Source organism: Leucopleurus acutus (assembly GCF_964270905.1).
Source record: "Leucopleurus acutus genome assembly, chromosome: 11".
NCBI classification, from domain to species: Eukaryota; Metazoa; Chordata; class Mammalia; order Artiodactyla; family Delphinidae; genus Leucopleurus; species Leucopleurus acutus.
This window is the reverse complement of record NC_139152.1, coordinates 5,213,275-5,219,274: the sequence shown is the minus strand read 5'-3', so window position 1 is coordinate 5,219,274 and position 6,000 is coordinate 5,213,275.

Sequence of the window (6,000 nt, the reverse complement as noted above, 5' to 3'; positions counted from 1 at the left end):
TTAGGGAGTGTTCTAATTTCATTCTTTTACCTGTAGCTGTCCAGTTTTCCCAGCACCACTTACTGAAGAGGCTGTCTTTTCTCCATTGTATATCCTTGCCTCCTTTGTCATAGATTAGTTGACCATATGTGCATGGGTTTATCTCTGGGCTTTCTATCCTGTTCCATTGATCTATATCTCTGTTTTTGTGCCAGTACCATGTTGTCTTGATTACTGTAGCTTTGTAATATAGTCTGAAGTCTGGGAGTCTGATTCCTCCAGGTCCGTTTTTTTCCCTCAAGACTGCTTTGGCTATTCGGGGTCTTTTGTGTCTCCATACAAATTTTAAGATTTTTTGTTCTAGTTCTGTAAAAAATGCCATTGGTAATTTGATAGGGATTGCATTGAAACTGTAGCTTGCTTTGGGTAGTATAGTCATTTTCACAATGTTGATTCTTTCAATCCAAGAACATGGTAGATCTCTCCATCTGTTGGTATCATCTTTAATTTCTTTCATCAGTGTCTTATAGTTTTCTGCATACAGGTCTTTTGTCTCCCTAAGTAGGTTTATTTCTAGGTATTTTATTCTTTTTGTTGCAGTGGTAAATGGGAGTGTTTCCATAATTTCTCTTTCAGATTTTTCATCATTAGTGTATAGGAATGCAAGAGATTTCTGTGCAATAATTTTGTATCCTGCAACTTTACCAAATTCATTGATTAGCTCTAGTAGTTTTCTGGTGGCATCTTTAGGATTCTCTATGTATAGTATCATGTCATCTGCAAACAGTGACTGTTTTACTTCTTCTTTTCCAATTTGTATTCCTTTTATTTCTTTTTCTTCTCTGATTGCCATGGCTAGGACTTCCAAAACTATGCTGAATAATAGTGGTGAGAGTGGACATTCTTGTCTTGTTCCTGATCTTAGAGGAAATGCTTTCAGTTTTTCACCATTGAGAATGATGTTTGCTGTGGGTTTGTCATATATGGCCTTTATTATGTTGACGTAGGTTCCCTCTATGCCCACTTTCTGGAGAGTTTTTATCATAAATGAGTGTTGAGGGCTTCCCTGGTGGCGCAGTGGTTAAGAATCTGCCTGCCAATGCAGGGGACGTGGGTTTGAGCCCTGGTCTGGGGACATCCCACATGCTGTGGAGCAACTAAGCCCATGTGCCACAATTACTGAGCCTGCACTCTAGACCCCATGAGCCACAACTACTGAGCCTGCGTGCTACAACTACTGAGGTCTGCGTGCCTAGAATCCGTGCTCTGCAACAAGAGAAGACACCACAATGAGAAGCCCGTGAACTGCAACAAAGAGTAGCCCCCTCTCGCCGTAACTAGAGAAAGCCCGCATGTAGCAATGAAGACCCAACACAGCCAAAAATAAATAAAAATAAAATAAATTTATATTTTTAAAAATGGGTGTTGAATTTTGTCAAAAGGTTTTTCTGCATCTATTGAGTTGATCATATGGTTTTTATTCTTCTTGTTAATATGGTGTATTATGAGATCAAGTGGTCTCGCCTTGAAAGGCACCATGGGCGTGACGGGTGCCTGACGGCTGCCATAAAGTTATGGTGAATGGATGAATTCCTCAAAAATACGCGAGCATGCCAAAGGAACAGACCAAGTGCTACTCAACACATCCGTGCAGGGAGGGCTGGAGTGATGATTGGTTGACGCCCTCGGGTCTGGGGGAGGCTGGTGGGGATGGTTTCCTTTACGAGGTGAGTGGGTTCCTTTCCGAAGGGAGGGAGCTCTGTGTTTGGGGGAAAAGAAGGAAGAGGAAACAGCTCAGGCAAACCTCAGCGCTGGTTGAGAGCATGGGAATATGAAACTGGGTTCGACAGAAGAGATGTGGCTTCCTGGAGTGGGAATCAGAAATCACTGGAGGTAAAGAATAATCTGCCTGGAGCTGCTTCCAAAGCAGAGCCACACCCTTCGCCCATGTGTCCCCACACCCTCAGGAGAAGCCTGGGCACGAGCCGTGGTCCCACCGACAGGTAGCCGAGTGAGGGGCACCGAGACGGGATGCTCTCGCTGACATGGTTGGTGATGCCACTAGCTGTGGGGTAGGCTGGCACTTGAGCCCAGGTTTTTGTTTTGTGTTTGTTTTCATTCCAAGTTCAGTGTCCTGCCATCACGTCAAGCTCAGGCAAGAACTCATCGCTTCATTCAGTAGATACTTAATAATCTCCTAACACGTGCCAGGTATCGGAAATAACTCTGAAATGACGATGGCTCTGAAGGTCACCTGTGAGGAATTCTGAGAGCAGATGAGAGCCACGTGGGGATCGTCTGAAACTGCAATGGGAGGTTGGGGAAAAGGAACCCTAAAAACAAGAAACATTGGGCTTCCCTGGTGGTGCAGTGGTTGAGAGTTCGCCTGCTGATGCAGGGGACGTGGGTTCGTGACCCGGTCCGGGAAGATCCCACATGCCGCGGAGCGGCTGGGCCCGTGAGCCATGGCCGCTGAGCCTGCGCATCCGGAGCCTGTGCTCCGCAATGGGAGAGGCCACAGCAGTGAGAGGCCCGCGTACCGCAAAAAAAAAAAAAAAAAAAAAAAACAAGAAACATTTACCATCTACCAAGCGGGGCTATGTGACCCCTTCCCATGAAATTAAGTACCACATATGTCATAGTATTAAATCGGGTTGACTATCTAATAAGGCAGCTACAATTATGACCTTTCTTTTTAACTTTTTATTTTATATTGGAGTAGAGTTGATGAACAATGTTGTGTTTGTTTCAGGTGTACAGCACAGTGATTCAGTTATACATATACGTGTATCTATTCTTTTTCAAATTCTTTTCCCATTTAGGTTGTTACGTAATATTGAGCAGAGTTCCCTGTGCTATACAGTAGGTATGACCTCCTTTCTGACAGGTGAGGAGACAGAGGCTCAGAGCGGGGAAGTGGCTGGATGGGGTAGAGCTCCGTTTCTGGCCTGAACTGTCCAACCCCAGGACTCTGCTTACTCCGAGCCACACTGCAGACAAGTGACTCACAGATAGAGAGGGAACAGGGGGTCTGAGCACGGAGCACAGCGGGAGGGGCGAGAAGGCTAGGTTCTCGCCTCTCCCGGCGGACTCCCACCCCCTCCCCATCATGCGGGCCGGAGCATCCTGTCTGCCCCAGCCCTACGCCTCAGCAACCTGAGGGGATGCCTGCCTCCGGAAGCCCCGGCTTCCTGCTTTCTGCTGAACCCACAACGCGTCAGGCCGGCTTTCCCAGCTGCAGCACGCAGACGACCTGACCTTACAGGCTGGGGCTGAATCACCAGCCCCTCAGCTAGAAATAGCCTTCGCAGAAGTGTGCGGAGGCCACGTGTACACCGGGAGGGGAGGGGGCAGGGCAGTGTGTCCAAGGAGTCCCAGGACCCCGAGATAACACGGGTCCGGATGTGCTGCATCCCAAACACGGTAGGCTGGCCTTGGTCACAGGCTCCGAGGAGGTGAGTGGGCACCAGGATGTCTGCTCTCCGACGTGGGCTGCGTGACGAGGCCCAGGCATCCTGCGAGGGCGGGCTGGGTTCCGATGGGCAGCCCCCGAGCGCCAATCAGATCAGGCAGGCTGCGCGTGTGCACGCACACACACACACACACACGCACACACACACACACACACACACACGTGACTCTGCAGTCCACAGCTCCCACCGTTCTTCCCTGAGAACAGTCCCAGCTTGACAGGCATCGCGGTCTTCTCTCTGGTTTTGGTCAAAGGAGCAGAGTGGGGTATTAGGAGAAGGCGGTCCCGGCAAAGCCCGGCAGGCAGAGCCACGGAGGGTTCTAGACTTTGCTCCTTCTTCCCCACCTAGAAGAGAGCAAACCTCCAAAGTTCACCCTGTAGAGCTTGTTCCCAGCGTGCCACGTCCTCCCAGCCCTCCCTGGTGTTGTTCTCTGCCTACCATGTTCCCATCCCAGCAACTCAGTCCCTGAAAACAGGAATGTTCACAGGACAGGGGGGTGTCGTTGGCAGAACTCTGAATTCAAAGCAAGACGGCCGGGGTCTGACTCCCTGTTCTGCCACAGTCGAGGCGTAGAACCTCGCACAAATCCCAGATTGATCCTCAGTTTCTTCATACGTAAAATGGGATTCTTATTCTCCCACGGGGTGGTCGGGAAGATCCGATAGGAGAATGCACGTGAGGATGTTCTGAAAAGAGTATTCCGTTAGGAAAGTTCTTGGTAAATGTCAGGGGGGCTTCTGTTATTACACAAGACTTGGGGCATGGGGACCAGTCCTGGCTTCAGTTCAGATCACCATGGGAACGCCGCGGAAATGTCTCCTGCTGTGACACTGCCCTGGCCTCCTCCCTGGGGTTACACGTGGGCCCAAGTAGGTGTGAGAAAGCACTTTGTCACTGGGGTTGTTTTATACCTGGGACAAGGTCCTACCTGGTGACCTTGGAACAGGGCTTCCCAATTGTCTTCACATGGTGGCCGACATAGAAGGTGACATCTGTCGGCACACTGGACGCCCATCCTCCTAGGTCCCTGCCACTGCAGCCAAGAGTCAACGGCCCTGCACACCTGCTACCCCTGGGGACTTACAGGACGCACAGCTCAGGAAAGCTCCACTTCGAATTATAAACTTCTTTAAAAAAAAAAGTGAGATTGGTTGGTGGAAGTGTGGGAGGTACAGATTGATAAACTTCACACAGAATCCTTATTCAAAAGCTGTGTCCCCGGTTCCTCCATCCCCACCCCCATGCTTCCCCAGCAAGTCTGACCTAAGTCTCTGACTTTACTCTGAACGGAACCAGCACAGCCCTGTTCTTTTCACCCAAAGTGAACCCTCTGTGAAATCACTCCCGCAGCCTGGGACACACAGCGTCGTCTTATCTCCCCCGAGCTGTAGTGGTGGAGGCCAGGAGAGGGTTTCCAGTAAGAAGCGTGTTAGCGGAAAAGAGGCGGGGGAAGACGTAGGGAAGGAAAGGGGACTTGAGGCTGCAGCCACTGGTCATTCTCTGTCCTCTGCTGTCAGGCTCTTCTGTGACCTTCCCTTACCCGGGGTCCCCAGAGAAGAGCATCTGCAGGGCTTTAGCCCTCTTCCTCCTGCAGCATAAACTTTGTTCTGGCACCAAAGGAGAGACCGCAGAGGCATGGATTCTGTGATATTACAGAAGCCCCTGTATTTCATTGGGGAATGTATAATGAGGGTTTTATTTATATATTTGGGTTTCCTTCTGAGCACCTCTATTATAATAGTGACCTATAATATTAAATTATAAAAAGAACACAGTCCTATGTATGATATTAAATATTAGATTAGAGGCATCTGTAATTAAAAAACTAAATAATAAAGATCAGAGAGGAAATAGATAAAATAGAGATTTAACAAACAATAGCAAAAAATCAACAAAACCAAGAGCTGGTTCTTTGAAAGGATAAACAAGATTGACAAACCTCTGGCCAGGCTCACCAAGAAAAGAGACAGAACCCAAATCAACAATATAAGAAATGAAAAAGGAGACATAACAACTGATACCACAGATAACAAAACCCCATAAGGGAATACTATGAACAATTATATGTCAACAAATTCGACAACCTAGAAGAAACGGACGAGTTTCTAGAAACACACAGCCCACCAAATTGAATCAGGAAGAGATGGATAATTTGAACAGACCGATCACTGGAAGTGAAATAGAATCTGTAATGTAAAAAACTAAATAATACAGATCAGAGGGGAAATAATAAATAAAATAGAGATTAAAGGCGTCTGCCTTGCTTGAGCTGATCCCTCATCCACTGTGCACATTATAAGCAAGGCAGTGGGAGAGAAACAAGGCCACCAGCAGAGAATGTAAACACTTCCAGTCACTGTCTAGAGGTGGGCAACTCCCAGTCGATCAGGTCAAGTGTAGCAAGTGATTAAGCAAACAATGCAGGAGGGGGGTGGAGGACAAGACAGTGTGCAACCCTCAGAGAAACTCTCAGACTAAGGCATCCGGGACAGACTTCAGAGACTGTTTCATTCACCATCCACCACCTCCCCAGTTTACAGATGGGGAA